General features: G+C 45.8%; 1 long non-coding RNA gene and 1 pseudogene across 1 annotated transcript; one reads left to right on the top strand and one right to left on the bottom strand.

Annotated features, from left to right (window-relative positions):
• The first annotated feature begins 2,837 nt into the window (after positions 1–2,837).
• On the top strand, positions 2,838–4,926 carry LOC123486134. Its single transcript, XR_006659262.1, has 4 exons — positions 2,838–3,001; positions 3,603–3,674; positions 4,239–4,371; positions 4,490–4,926. It is a non-coding gene; the product is annotated as an uncharacterized LOC123486134 (long non-coding RNA).
• Positions 4,927–10,786: 5,860 nt separating this feature from the next.
• On the bottom strand, positions 10,787–12,140 carry LOC121565115 (annotated as a pseudogene).
• Positions 12,141–14,920: the final 2,780 nt, after the last annotated feature.

Here is a 14,920-nt window from a genome sequence, read left to right as displayed (position 1 = left end):
GCTGATCCAACTTTGATGTAATGTCCTTAAAACAAGTCAAAATGAGGCTCAGTAGTGTGTGTGGCCTCCACGTGCCTGTGTGACCTCCCAAACGCCTGGGCATGCTCCTGATGAGGTGGCGGATGGTCTCCTGAGGGATCTCCTCCCAGACCTGGACTAAAAGCTGTAGCACAACCCCACCTGTGGACGCCGGGCCCTCATACCACCCCTCATGGAGTCTGTTTCTGACCGTTTGAGCAGACACATGCACATTTGTGGCCTGCTGGAGGTCATTTGCAGGGCTCTGGCAGTGCTCCTCCTGCTCCTACTTGCTCAAAGGCGGAGGTAGCAGTCCTGCTGCTGGGTTGTTGCCCCTCTTACGGCCTCCCCTCCACGTCTCCTGATGTACTGGCCTGTCTCCTGGTAGCGCCTCCATGCTCTGGACACTACGCTGACAGACACAGCAAACCTTCTTCCCACAGCTCGCATTGATGTGCCATCCTGGATGAGCTGCACTACCTGAGCCACTTGTGTGGGTTGTAGACTCACCGCCAGCATTCAAAAGTGACCAAAACATCAGTCAGAAAGCATAGGAACTGAGAAGTGGTCTGTGGTCACCCACCTGCAAAACCAGTCCTTTATTGGGGGTGTCTTGCTAATTGCCTATAATTTCCACCTGTTGTCTATTCCATTTGCACAACAGCATGTGACATTATTGTCAATCAGTGTTGCTTCTAAGTGGACAGTTTGATTTCACAGAAGTGTGATTGACTTGGAGTTACATTGTGTTGTTTAAGTGTTCCCTTTATTTTTTTGAGCAGTGTATATTTCACCTAAACCCTCCCTTGAACGCTTGAAAAAAACAAGTGACTCTCCCCTATACCCAAAATAATAATTAAAACAAAGTGGATAGCAGAGAAGATGTTTACGGTTTACCCTCACTTCTTGGACAGATAACATGGCCTGTAAGCATTTCACGGTAACGTCTACACCTGTTGTATTCGGCGCATGTGACAAATAACATTAGATTTGATTAGATTTTTTGCTCTTCAGCCTGACGTGATGTTATTCTGGAGAGCTGAAAATGAAAATGGTAAATACGACAAACACTTACACACACACATACACACTTTACACACACACATACACACTTTACACACACAGTAATTGTTTCAGCCAGTAGGTTGTCAGGACTAGGAATGCTTTTACAACCTGAAGAATAACCAGTCTGTTTCCAACTCCAGCCTGATGTGACTGAGACACAGTGAGGGATTAAATGGTCAAAACAAAACGGCAAACACGCTCACACACTCCCAGCTGGATGCTCATGACTACGGATGCTTTTACAAATCACATTCCTCTTTGTCCTTTCGGGAACACATGGGAGAGTAGAGACAGAGTACTATAGGAGACAGAACTGAACGTTGTAGATGGGGTACTACAGGAGAATGAACTGAACGTTGTAGATGGGGTACTACAGGAGAATGAACTGAGCGTTGTAGATGGGGTACTACAGGAGACTGAACTGAACGTTGTAGATGGGGTACTACAGGAGACAGAACTGAACGTTGTAGATGGGGTACTACAGGAGACAGAACTGAACGTTGTAGATGGGGTACTACAGGAGACAGAACTGAACGTTGTAGATGGGGTACTACAGGAGACAGAACTGAACGTTGTAGATGGGGTACTACAGGAGACAGAACTGAACGTTGTAGATGGGGTACTACAGGAGACAGAACTGAACGTTGTAGATGGGGTACTACAGGAGACAGAACTGAACGTTGTAGATGGGGTACTACAGGAGACAGAACTGAACGTTGTAGATGGGGTACTACTAAGGAGACAGAACTGAACGTTGTAGATGGGGTACTACAGGAGACTGAACTGAACGTTGTAGATGGGGTACTACAGGAGATAGAACTGAATGCGTTGTAGATGGGGTACTACAGGGAGACTGAACTGAACGTTGTAGATGGGGTACTACAGGAGACAGAACTGAACGTTGTAGATGGGGTACTACAGGAGACAGAACTGAACGTTGTAGATGGGGTACTACAGGAGACTGAACGCTGTAGATGGGGTACTACAGGAGACTGAACGTTGTAGATGGGGTCTACAGGAGACTGAACGTTGTAGATGGGGTACTACAGGAGACAGAACTGAACGTTGTAGATGGGGTACTACAGGAGACAGAACTGAACGTTGTAGATGGGGTACTACAGGAGACTGAACGTTGTAGATGGGGTACTACAGGAGACTGAACGTTGTAGATGGGGTACTACAGGAGACAGAACTGAACGTTGTAGATGGGGTACTACAGGAGACAGAACTGAACGTTGTAGATGGGGTACTACAGGAGACAGAACTGAACGTGGTAGATGGGGTACTACAGGAGACAGAACTGAATGTACTGAAATGTACTGAAACATCATGTATATACACACACACATACACCCCCACAGCATCACGTACACACACAGCATTACCTTGTCATTGACTCGTGTTACAGTTAGGAAGTGAACGTTATTCATGGTAAGGGTTACATGGAGAAAATCAGACCTCTCTGAAATGAAAAGGATGGCCCTCCCTTCAGTAAAACATATTTCACCTAAACCCTCCCTGAACCCTCCTCCCCTATTCCCAATATAATAATGAAAACAAAGTGTATAGCAGAGAACATGGCTACCGTTTACCCTCACTTCTTGGACAGATTACATGGCCTGTAAGCATCAAATGGTAATGTAGGAATGTTGATAGCGCACAGGGCCGCGGGCCATAAGTTTGTGGGTTCGCAGACCACCGTGGACAACCCTGGCACCCCAGCGCTTTGGCTAAACAGCCCTAAACCATTTCCCATGCATTGTCAAAGGGGTTTCTAAACCAACCTGGGTGTAATATAATTCTGGCCACTGGTTGGTTTTGTGGCGCTAGTCTGATTTCGCATAGGGAACACTGTAAACAGGAAGAGGTGCATATTTCTTCGCCCAGCAGCAGTCACTGAGCTAGCAAGCCAACGATAGTTAGTGAGCCACATAAATGTATTTTCAGCCTGTTAATTATTTCAGTCCGATTGGATTTATCTTACTAAATCAGCATGGCTTAACATAGTTGCTTTCGTTTTTGACCTCGACAATCTTGCTGGATAGATAGTTTTATAGCTAAGATGCTAGCTGGCTCATGGTAACGATTAATGGCGCTAACTAACCTCCTATGTGGATCCATTCCCATTAGTTCCTGCCAAGGCAGCAGCTACTCTTCCTGGGGTTTATTATGGAGCCCCATTAGTTCCCTGCCAAGGCAGCAGCTACTCTTCCTGGGGTTTATTATGGATCCCTCATTAGTTCCTGCCAAGGCAGCAGCTACTCTTCCTGGGGTTTATTATGGAGCCCCATTAGTTCCTGCCAAGGCAGCAGCTACTCTTCCTGGGGTTTATTATGGATCCCCATTAGTTCCTGCCAAGGCAGCAGCTACTCTTCCTGGGGTTTATTAAGGATCCCCATTAGTTCCTGCCAAGGCAGCAGCTACTCTTCCTGGGGTTTATTAAGGATCCCCATTAGTTGATGCAAATTATTTTCACTTAAGAAAAGTTCTCTCCCTTTTTACATCTGACACCCTATTAGCTCAACCACAGCCCTCACAGCTGCATTCGTCTGCCCCTGCACCTGCTACACCGGCGGTGACAGGTGAGACAGGTAATAATCACATACATGCATACTCCCCCTCACTCTGGGCTCTATTCAATCACATCCGCTTGAGCCTGTTGTTTTGGCGGGGTCAGAGGTGGAACTGAGTTAGAGCTGTCAAATCCACAAGCGGCTCCTGGAGTTCTACCTAAAGCGGACGTTGCCATTGGCTGCACTGAGTCGCATTAACAGAAATCTCATGCAGCGTTGTTTATAAGTTTGAACACTGGAATTTGAGATGATGTAATCTACACCTCGATTAGGCTGATGATTTCGTTTTTAATGATTTTTTTAATTTGAGCGTACGTTTTCTAGATGGCCGACACTTTCTCGTTCTGAACTTGTAACGCCAGTAGGACGGGTGTAACTTCATGACAGTGATCAAGAGCAGCTGCTTACCGACTTGACAGGTCCAATGCAGCTGCACTCGGACGCCGCCAAAACATCAGCTATGCGGGTGTCAGCTATCACCGGTTAACGCTGATCTGATTGAATCTAGGCCTTACACTCATTCAGTCTGTTTAGTTGTATGATTGTTGTCAGTTAAGAAAATGGTGCCTATCTCTCTTTTAGATCTGCCACCCCCTAGCAGTTCAGCTGCAGTCACAGCAGTCCTCTGCTGTGGTATTTCATTCACCGGCTGCACCAGTTCCTACTACACTGGCCGTGAAGGGAGAAACGTTTGAGGATTCCCAGATGGATACAGGTCATTCAGAATGATATTACAGACACATATGCTCAGTCACTCACACCAACAGATATACAGCACACAAACATGTTGTTGAGCTGTATACTTACTGTCTCGTTGTGTATCTCTCTTTCAGATCTGCCTCACCCAGAAGTGGATACACTGGGCCTATCAAGACTGACAAAGCAGAGATGGGGTGGCTGACAAGGAAAAATAAAACAACATGCACACTCTCTCTCACACACACATTATCCCCAATGTAAATACATTGTTTATTTTATGTATGCTCCGTTTTATTTGAGGATTGGAGATATCTACGCCTACATATCCATTATCAATATCTACATAATTACTCTAAATATCTATCAAATCAAAGTATGATTGATAATATTGTAAAAGAGTATTGCTTAATTTGTACAGGAAATTCTGTGTGCATTTTTTCTGAGTTGAAAAACATGCCTCCCTTTCTCACTCGCACACACACATTAGACCCAATGTAAATACATTGTTTATTTTATGTATGCTCCATTTTATTTGAGGATTGTGTGCAATAAAGTACATTCCACAGTTAAAGCAACAGTTTGGTTTATTGGATATTTCTCTGATTTAAAATGAATGACCAAAAGGAAGTCGGCAGACTCTGGGAGTGTGTGGAGGTAAGGGAAGTCAGACTCTGGGAGTGTGTGGAGGTAAGAAGTCAGCAGACTCTGGGAGTGTGTGGAGGTAAGGAAGTCATCAGACTCTGGGAGTGTGTGGAGGTAAGGAAGTCGGCAGACTCTGGGAGTGTGTGGAGGTAAGGGGAAGTCAGACTCTGGGAGTGTGTGGAGGTAAGGAAGTCTCAGACTCGGAGTGTGTGGAGGTAAGGAAGTCGGCAGACTCTGGGAGTGTGTGGAGGTAAGGAAGTCATCAGACTCTGGGAGTGTGTGGAGGTAAGGAAGTCGGCAGACTCTGGGAGTGTGTGGAGGTAAGGGAAGTCAGACTCTGGGAGTGTGTGGAGGTAAGGAAGTCAGACTCTGGAAGTGTGTGGAGGTAAGGAAGTCATCAGACTCTGGAAGTGTGTGGAGGTATGGGAAGTCATCAGACTCTGGGAGGTGTGGAGGTAAGGGAAGTCACAGACTCTGGGAGTGTGGGGAGGTGAGGAAGTCATCAGACTCTGGGAGTGTGTGGAGGTAAGGGAAGTCCAGACTCTGGGAGTGTGTGGAGGTAAGGGAAGTCATCAGACTCTGGGAGTGTGTGGAGGTAAGGAAGTCTCAGACTCTGGGAGTGTGGAGGTAAGGAAGTCACAGACTCTGGGAGTGTGTGGGAGGTAAGGAAGTCATCAGACTCTGGGAGTGTGTGGAGGTAAGGAAGTCGTCAGACTCTGGGAGTGTGTGGAGGTAAGGGGATCCAGACTCTGGGAGTGTGTGGAGGTAAGGGAAGTCATCAGACTCTGGGAGTGTGTGGAGGTAAGGAAGTCATCAGACTCTGGGAGTGTGTGGAGGTAAGGAAGTCAGACTCTGGGAGTGTGTGGAGGTAAGGAAGTCAGCAGACTGGGAGTGTGTGGAGGTAAGGGAAGTCAGAGACTCTGGGAGTGTGGGGAGGTAAGGAAGTCAGCAGACTCTGGGAGTGTGTGGAGGTAGGGAAGTCAGCAGACTGGGAGTGTGTGGAGGTAAGGGAAGTCAGCAGACTGGGAGTGTGGAGGTGAAGGAAGTCAGCAGACTGGGAGTGTGTGGAGGTAAGGAAGTCAGCAGACTCTGGGAGTGTGTGGAGGTAAGGAAGTCAGACTCCTGGGAGTGTGTGAGGTAAGGAAGTCGGCAGACTCTGGGAGTGTGGGAGGTAAGGAAGTCAGGCAGACTCTGGGAGTGTGTGGAGGTAAGGAAGTCGAGACTCTGGGAGGTGTGGGAGGTAAGGGTCAGCAGACTCTGGGAGTGTGTGGAGGTAAGGAAGTCGGCAGACTCTGGGAGTGTGTGGAGGTAAGGGAAGTCGAGACTCTGGGAGTGTGTGGAGGTAAGGAAGTCAGCGACTCTGGGAGTGTGTGGAGGTAAGGAAGTCGACAGACTCTGGGAGTGTGTGGAGGTAAGGAGCACTTGTCAGACTCTGGGAGTGTGTGGAGGTAAGGAAGTCATCAGACTCTGGGAGTGTGTGGAGGTAAGGGAAGTCAGACTCTGGGAGTGTGTGGAGGTAAGGAAGTCAGCAGACTCTGGGAGGTGTGGAGGTAAGGAAGTCAGACTCTGGGAGTGTGGGCGGTAAGGAAGTCGGCAGACTCTGGGAGTGTGTGGAGGTAAGGAAGTTAGCAGACTGGGAGGTGTGGAGGTAAGGAAGTCGGCAGACTCTGGGAGTGTGGGGAGGTAAGGAAGTCGGCAGACTCTGGGAGTGTGTGGAGGTAAGGAAGTCATCAGACTGGGAGTGTGTGGAGGTAAGGAAGTCGGCAGACTCTGGGAGTGTGGAGGTAAGGAAGTCACTCGGACTCTGGGAGTGTGGAGGTAAGGAAGTCAGCAGACTCTGGGAGGTGTGGAGGAAGGAGTCAGCTCTGGGGTGGGAGTGGGTCTCAGACTGGGAGGTGTGGAGGTAAGGAAGTCGGCAGACTCTGGGAGTGGGAGGTAAGGAAGTCACTCAGACTCTGGGAGTGTGTGGAGGTAAGGAAGTCGGCAGACTCTGGGAGGTGTGTGGTAGGAAGTCGCAACTGAGTGTGGAGGTAAGGAAGTCAGCAGACTCTGGGAGTGTGTGGAGGTAAGGAGGTCGGCAGTCTCTGGGAGTGTGTGGAGGTAAGGGAAGTCATCAGACTCTGGGAGTGTGTGGAGGTAAGGGAAGTCGGCAGACTGGGAGTGTGTGGAGGTAATATAATAATAATATAATATAATATAATAATATAATAATAATATAATAATATAATATATAATAATATGCCATTTAGCAGACGTTTATCCAAAGCGATTACAGTCTATGCGTGCATACATTTTTGTGTATGGGGGGTCCCGGGATCGAACCCACTACCTTGGCGTTACAAGCGCCGTGTCTCTACCAGCTGAGCTACAGAGGACCACAGGTAAGGAAGTCAGCAGACTCTGGGAGTGTGTGGAGGTAAGGAAGTCATGCAGACTCTGGGAGTGTGTGGAGGTAAGGAAGTCATCAGACTCTGGGAGGTGTGGAGGTAAGGAAGTCGGCAGACTCTGGGAGTGTGTGGAGGTAAGGAAGTCATCAGACTCTGGGAGTGTGTGGAGGTAAGGAAGTCGGCAGACTCTGGGAGTGTGTGGAGGTAAGGAAGTCATCAGACTCTGGGAGGTGTGTGGAGGGGAAGTCGGCAGACTCTGGGAGTGTGTGGAGGTAAGGAAGTCGGCAGACTCCTGGGAGAGTGTGGAGGTAAGGAAGTCATCAGACTCTGGGAGTGTGTGGAGGTAAGGGAAGTCGGCAGACTCTGGGAGTGTGTGGAGGTAAGGGAAGTCATCAGGACTCTGGGAGGTGTGGAGGTAAGGAAGTCATCAGACTCTGGGAGTGTGTGGAGGTAAGGAAGTCGGCAGACTCTGGGAGTGTGTGGAGGTAAGGAAGTCATCAGACTCTGGGAGTGTGGGAGGTAAGGAAGTCGGCAGACTCTGGGAGGTGTGGAGGTAAGGAAGTCATCAGACTCTGGGAGTGTGGAGGTAAGGAGTCAGACTCTGGGAGTGTGTGGAGGTAAGAAGTCAGCAGACTTGGGAGTGTGTGGAGGTAAGGGAAGTCAGACTCTGGGAGTGTGTGGAGGTAAGGGAAGTCGGCAGTCTCTGGGAGTGTGTGGGAGGTTCTGTCACCTGGAGCTGAAACAGGGCCCCAACAGCCCTCACATATGTACAGGGTTCCCAGGAGTGGAGGGCTAATATGTTTTACTGTCCTGCAAAAAAGTATTTTCTATGTGCCAAGGCCATTCCTGCTACCATCCACATCGCTCCGGACAAACGGACGTCTCGTTCTCCACAATTAATATATGTAGTGATTTTAAAAGCCAGGGTGAGTCAGTCAGGCAACCAAGGCCAAGGGAATGGAGAGAGAGATGACCTGGAGGGGAGTTCCTGACCCCAGCTCTTTGTGGAGCTGATAAGCAGAGAAGGGAGGCTGACAAGGGAAAATAAAACACAGTCTGTAAATATGTAAACACAGATATCTAGGCCTACTCCTCTAGAGAGGCAGTAAAAAAAAAAAAAAAAGTGAATCATTAATATTATCATTAATAACTGACACAATTTTTATAATGAATCCATATTAGGATAATAACCATAATAAAGTGATCAATAGTTACTGGCGTTGTGATTGTTTAGTGTTTAAATTACTCAACAAGTAGTGACCAAGGTGGGATCGAACTGTGTCCCAAAAGGCAGGAGAAAAGGTCAAATAAGGTCACAAAAATGTCCGTTATGGCTATACACGTCTGGCCCGGACAAGATTAGGGGTGGGAAAGATCTCCCTTCATAATAAAAGCGTTGCGTGAATCTATCATAGTATTTGCAGGTCCGATAGCATTTCATATAGATTTTATGCAATTCAATATAATTTTACATATTAGCGGAATATTGTTTTAATACCACACAAATTACCGAAATTACCGTCTAAGAATGGATAGAGAGAATAGGCCTATGTGTTCAATTCATCATATTTCCCAATGCCAAATCAGTGTGAATGAATGCTCCTATTAATGAGTGGCAGGCTGAATGAATGTCTATTAATGAGTGTCAGGCTGAATGAATGTCTATTAATGAGTGTCAGGCTGAATGAATGTCTATTAATGAGTGTCAGGCTGAATGAATGTCTATTAATGAGTGTCAGGCAGAATTAATGTCTATTAATGAGTGTCAGGCAGAATGAATGTCTATTAATGAGTGGCAGGCAGAATTAATGTCTATTAATGAGTGTCAGGCAGAATGAATGTCTATTAATGAGTGTCAGGCAGAATGAATGTCTATTAATGAGTGGCAGGCAGAATGAATGTCTATTAATGAGTGTCAGGCAGAATGAATGTCTATTAATGAGTGTCAGGCTGAATGAATGTCTATTAATGAGTGTCAGGCTGAATGAATGTCTATTAATGAGTGTCAGGCTGAATGAATGTCTATTAATGAGTGCTTATTTATTTACCCTAAATTACAATAGAATCATCATTTGTAAACCAAAACAGGTATAGGCTACTATATTTAGGTTGCATTATGGTGAGAGAGCAATGAGTAGCCTAGGGCTTCAATTAGATACCACATGGATACAATGTAATGTTACTGACAAACAACATAAGTTGAGCAATGCTTCAGCAGCACTGTTCTGTAAGGTCATGACCCCATTCTAGCCTTTCACACAAACAAGGGGCTTTAACATCTTTACAAAATGGCAAATAGCTTTCTTTGCCTGTCAGACCTGCTATACAATCATCACACTACAAAACCTGCAAAAAGGGAGCTTTCTGTGATCCAATAAAAATATATAAATACAAAATAAATCCAACATGTATCCATTCAACATAAACAGCACTGTTTATCATTACATCATCTCTGCAGATACATGTTAGCTTTCCTTTTCTGCTATGACAAGATATACGTCCCAAATGGCACTATTCCCTATGTAGTGCACTACTTTAGACCAGAGAATGGCACCCTATTCCCTATATAGTGCACTACTTTAGACCAGAGAATGGCACCTACTTCCCCTATAGCACACTACTTTAGACCAGAACCCTATATAGTGCACTACTTTAGACCAGAACCCTATTTAGGGAATAGGGTGCCATTTGGGATGCAGACATAGTTTGTATTTGGAAGGGATCAAAACTGAGTCATAATAACCAATACAAGTCAAATAAGAGTAATTCCTTATTTTAAAGGTTAAAATATGTGCTTTGTTTTGTCTGAATGTATAGACAGGTAAGGGGTTGCATGCACAATCTAAGCCCTTTGTTTTGTCTATACCATTAAAATGGTTCTCACGTGTAGAAGCCATAACATTGAGACAAGGAAATTAAAATAAATATAATACAGGCCGTCTAAGGTGTCTATCTAACTAAATACAGGCAGTCTATATCTGTAACTAATAACATCTTTGACGTTACTAACATGAACTGAATCCAGAGTGTTGCAATAGTGAACAAAGCATGATAAATCAGGCCAATAAGGTGGGATTACAACTAAGAGCTATTACCTAGCGTTAGTTAATGACAGCTATGTATCTCGACAGTTCTGTTGCTGTGCGTCTCCTTTAGGAGGAGGGGGCAGAAACAGACGGACCCGATGAGACACTCAGGACGCAGCTAGTCTCCGCTCACCGAGGCCTTCACAGCGGAGAGGAAGGTCTGGCACGGACAGACTGAGTACCTACAGCCGAGCTCTGGTCTGGAACCTTTCAGACTCACTCTGGGTCGTATTCACTAGGCACCAAACGGGAAGCAAACAGGCCCGAAAGGGGGGAGGTACTATATGAACACCCCCTGTTTTCCGTTAGTAACGTTTTATATAATTTCCCCCTAATGAATACAACCCAGGTCTGCCACCTCTAACAGTCAGACTAGCACCCCCAACACATTAGCTCTGGTTGCTGTTGTTGTTGTTCTTGGAGCTCTTGGTGGAGGAGCCCTGAGTCTTCTGTTTGGTCCCCGTCAGGAGAGCCTTTATCTCAGACGGGATCTTTCCCTGGTCCATGGCTGTACACCACTGCTTGTACTGAGGGAGAGGGAGAAACCCATCAGCGAGTTAGATGACAGAGTTCACTGCAAAAAAAAAAAAGAAGCTGTGTGGTCTGGAAAACACCTGTTTAGCTACACAGCACTGCTGCTAGTTTAGAGTGTTGGCTACATTAGTGATGTGGTTGGGTCCGTGTCTCTAACGGATGGGCTTAGGGCCACACAGCACTGCTGCTAGTTTAGAGTGTTGGCTACATTAGTGATGGTTGGGTCCGTGTCTCCTAACGGATGGGCTTAGGGTACACAGCACTGCTGCTAGTTTAGAGTGTTGGCTACATTAGTGATGTGGTTGGGTCCGTGGCTCTAACGGATGGGCTTAGGGGCTACACACACTGCTGCTAGTTTAGAGTGTTGGCTACATTAGTGATGTGGTTGGGTCCCCGTGTCTCTATCGGATGGGCTTAGGCTATATTTTCGAGAGGCAGGTGAAGTAAATATTCTAATTCGTGACACCAAATGAGTGGTTTAGACAAAATTCACGGGAATAGCTGGTGCATTTTGGGAAGAAAGGGTTAGTGTATCATCTCCAGCTCCTCCCTCAGGCGCAGATGGCCCTCTCCTTGCTGAGACGAGCTCCTCTAGGGTACTGATACCGGAGCTTCTTCCTCGCTCGGCACCGGGCGCTCTGCCGGCTCCTTTCCAACTTCCGCCTTCAGATCAATCTTAGCGGGCTTACGGCCTCGTTTACCGGGCTTCTTGACTTTTGCCTCCCACCATCTACCGAGATATCAGCAGAAAAGAAACACACAGTGCATTGTTATTCAGAGACTATGGCTAGTGTCCTAGCTAGCTGCAGTACCTAACCTCTTGCTGGAGAAGACAAACAAAACCATTGTATTCATCTGAGATCGTTGGCTGTGAAAGACAATCCCCAATAGTAACGATACATCCAAAAAACATTAACATTCATAGTTCATTTAGCCTAAATAATGTATAACAATCGTCTAGCTAAACTACATGCAGAGAACAGCGTACCTTGCTGTCATCCATTTTGGTCAACACAAGCTATCTATCTAGTGACGCTAACTCGCAAATTCGAGAGTTCTCAAGCTGGATGGCGATCAAATGAAGACAAGTTGTAGATTATGAAATAATCTTTCACAAATCAACTGATTTTCTTAAAAGCAACATTCCTGCAGCTTCGTGTTAGATAGCGTTTTGTTGCGCTTTCGCCCAATGTTTTAGCACAGCGACGCTTCCTGTTGCGGTGACGTCAGACCCAGCCTTCGCTAGGGATTCTGGACTTAATGTTTTTTTGCGTGACTCAATCAAATGAAGTTTTCTTCATACTGGGGCATGAAAATTACAACTAACATCAACCATTACGAAAATATGGGTGTAACCAAATAATATTCTATCAAATGGGTTGTGAGAGGATCCCTTTTCTCTTCATAATAAAGCTATAAAGTTACAAGCTCTCATCTAACGTTTCGCGTTGCTGTATAAGGAGGGGGGGTAACAGTCTTATGGCACATCCTCTCTCTAATGTTGACTCACCCTACTAGTAGAGAAACACCAATGACATCCTCCTCCCTTTCATGATGACTCACCCTGGGCGGCAGGTAGCTTAGTGGTTAAGAGCGTTGTGCCAGTAACCGAAAGGTCAGCTGGTTCTAATCCCAAGCCGACTAGGTGAAAAATATGTCGATGTGCCCTTGAGCAAGGCACTTAACCCTAAATGAACCTGTAAGTCGCTCTGGATAAGAGTGTCTGCTAAAATGTAAATGTAATGTTGACTCACCCTACTAGTAGAGAAACACCAATGACATCCTCTCTCTCATGTTGACTCCCCCTACTAGTAGAGAAACACCAATGACATCCTCTCTCTCATGTTGACTCACCCTCATAGTAGAGAAATACCAATGACATCCTCCCTTTCATGTTGACTCCACCCTACTAGTAGAGAAATACCAATGACATCCTCCCCTTTCATGTTGACTCACCCTACTAGTAGAGAAACACCAATGACATCCTCTCTCTCATGTTGACTCACCCTACTAGTAGAGAAACACCAATGATATCCTCCTCTCTTTCATGTTGACTCACCCTACTAGTAGAGAAACACCAATGACATCCTCTCTCTCATGTTGACTCACCCTACTAGTAGAGAAACACCAATGATATCCTCCTCTCTTTCATGTTGACTCACCCTACTAGTAGAGAAACACCAATGACATCCTCCTCTCTTTCATGTTGACTCACCCTACTAGTAGAGAAACACCAATGACATCCTCCTCTCTTTCATGTTGACTCACCCTACTAGTAGAGAAACACCAATGACATCCTCCTCTCTTTCATGTTGACTCACCCTACTGGTAGAGAAACACCAATGACATCCTCCTCTCTTTCATGTTGACTCACCCTACTGGTAGAGAAACACCAATGACATCCTCCTCTCTTTCATGTTGACTCACCCTACTGGTAGAGAAACACCAATGACATCCTCCTCTCTTTCATGTTGACTCACCCTACTGGTAGAGAAACACCAATGACATCCTCCTCTCTTTCATGTTGACTCACCCTACTAGTAGAGAAATACCAATGACATCCTCCTCTCTTTCATGTTGACTCACCCTACTAGTAGAGAAATACCAATGACATCCTCCCTTTCATGTTGACTCACCCTACTAGTAGAGAAACACCAATGACATCCTCCTCTCTTTCATGTTGACTCACCCTACTGGTAGAGAAACACCAATGACATCCTCCTCTCTTTCATGTTGACTCACCCTACTAGTAGAGAAACACCAATGACATCCTCTCTCTCATGTTGACTCACCCTACTAGTAGAGAAATACCAATGACATCCTCCCCTTTCATGTTGACTCACCCTACTAGTAGAGAAATACCAATGACATCCTCCCTTTCATGTTGACTCACCCTACTGGTAGAGAAACACCAATGACATCCTCTCTCTTTCATGTTGACTCACCCTACTAGTAGAGAAATACCAATGACATCCTCCCTTTCATGTTGACTCACCCTACTAGTAGAGAAACACCAATGACATCCTCTCTCTCATGTTGACTCACCCTACTAGTAGAGAAACACCAATGATATCCTCCTCTCTTTCATGTTGACTCACCCTACTAGTAGAGAAACACCAATGACATCCTCCTCTCTTTCATGTTGACTCACCCTACTAGTAGAGAAACACCAATGACATCCTCCTCTCTTTCATGTTGACTCACCCTACTAGTAGAGAAACACCAATGACATCCTCCTCTCTTTCATGTTGACTCACCCTACTAGTAGAGAAACACCAATGACATCCTCCTCTCATTCATGTTGACTCACCCTACTAGTAGAGAAACACCAATGACATCCTCCTGTCTTTCATGTTGACTCCCCCTACTAGTAGAGAAATACCAATGACATCCTCCTCTCTTTCATGTTGACTCCCCCTACTAGTAGAGAAATACCAATGACATCCTCCTGTCTTTCATGTTGACTCACCCTACTAGTAGAGAAACACCAATGACATCCTCCTCTCTTTCATGTTGACTCACCCTACTGGTAGAGAAACACCAATGACATCCTCCCTCTCTTTCATGTTGACTCACCCTACTAGTAGAGAAACACCAATGACATCCTCTCTCTCATGTTGACTCACCCTACTAGTAGAGAAATACCAATGACATCCTCCCTTTCATGTTGACTCACCCTACTAGTAGAGAAATACCAATGACATCCTCCCTTTCATGTTGACTCACCCTACTGGTAGAGAAACACCAATGACATCCTCCTCTCTTTCATGTTGACTCACCCTACTGGTAGAGAAACACCAATGATATCCTCCTCTCTTTCATGTTGACTCACCCTACTAGTAGAGAAACACCAATGACATCCTCTCTTTCATGTTGACTCACCCTACTAGTAGAGAAACACCAATGACATCCTCTC

This window comes from Coregonus clupeaformis, unplaced genomic scaffold (assembly GCF_020615455.1).
Source record: "Coregonus clupeaformis isolate EN_2021a unplaced genomic scaffold, ASM2061545v1 scaf1022, whole genome shotgun sequence".
In the NCBI taxonomy this organism is placed as follows: domain Eukaryota; kingdom Metazoa; phylum Chordata; class Actinopteri; order Salmoniformes; family Salmonidae; genus Coregonus; species Coregonus clupeaformis.
The sequence above is the reverse complement of the archived record's forward strand: the minus strand, read 5'-3'. Positions and strand labels throughout refer to the sequence as shown.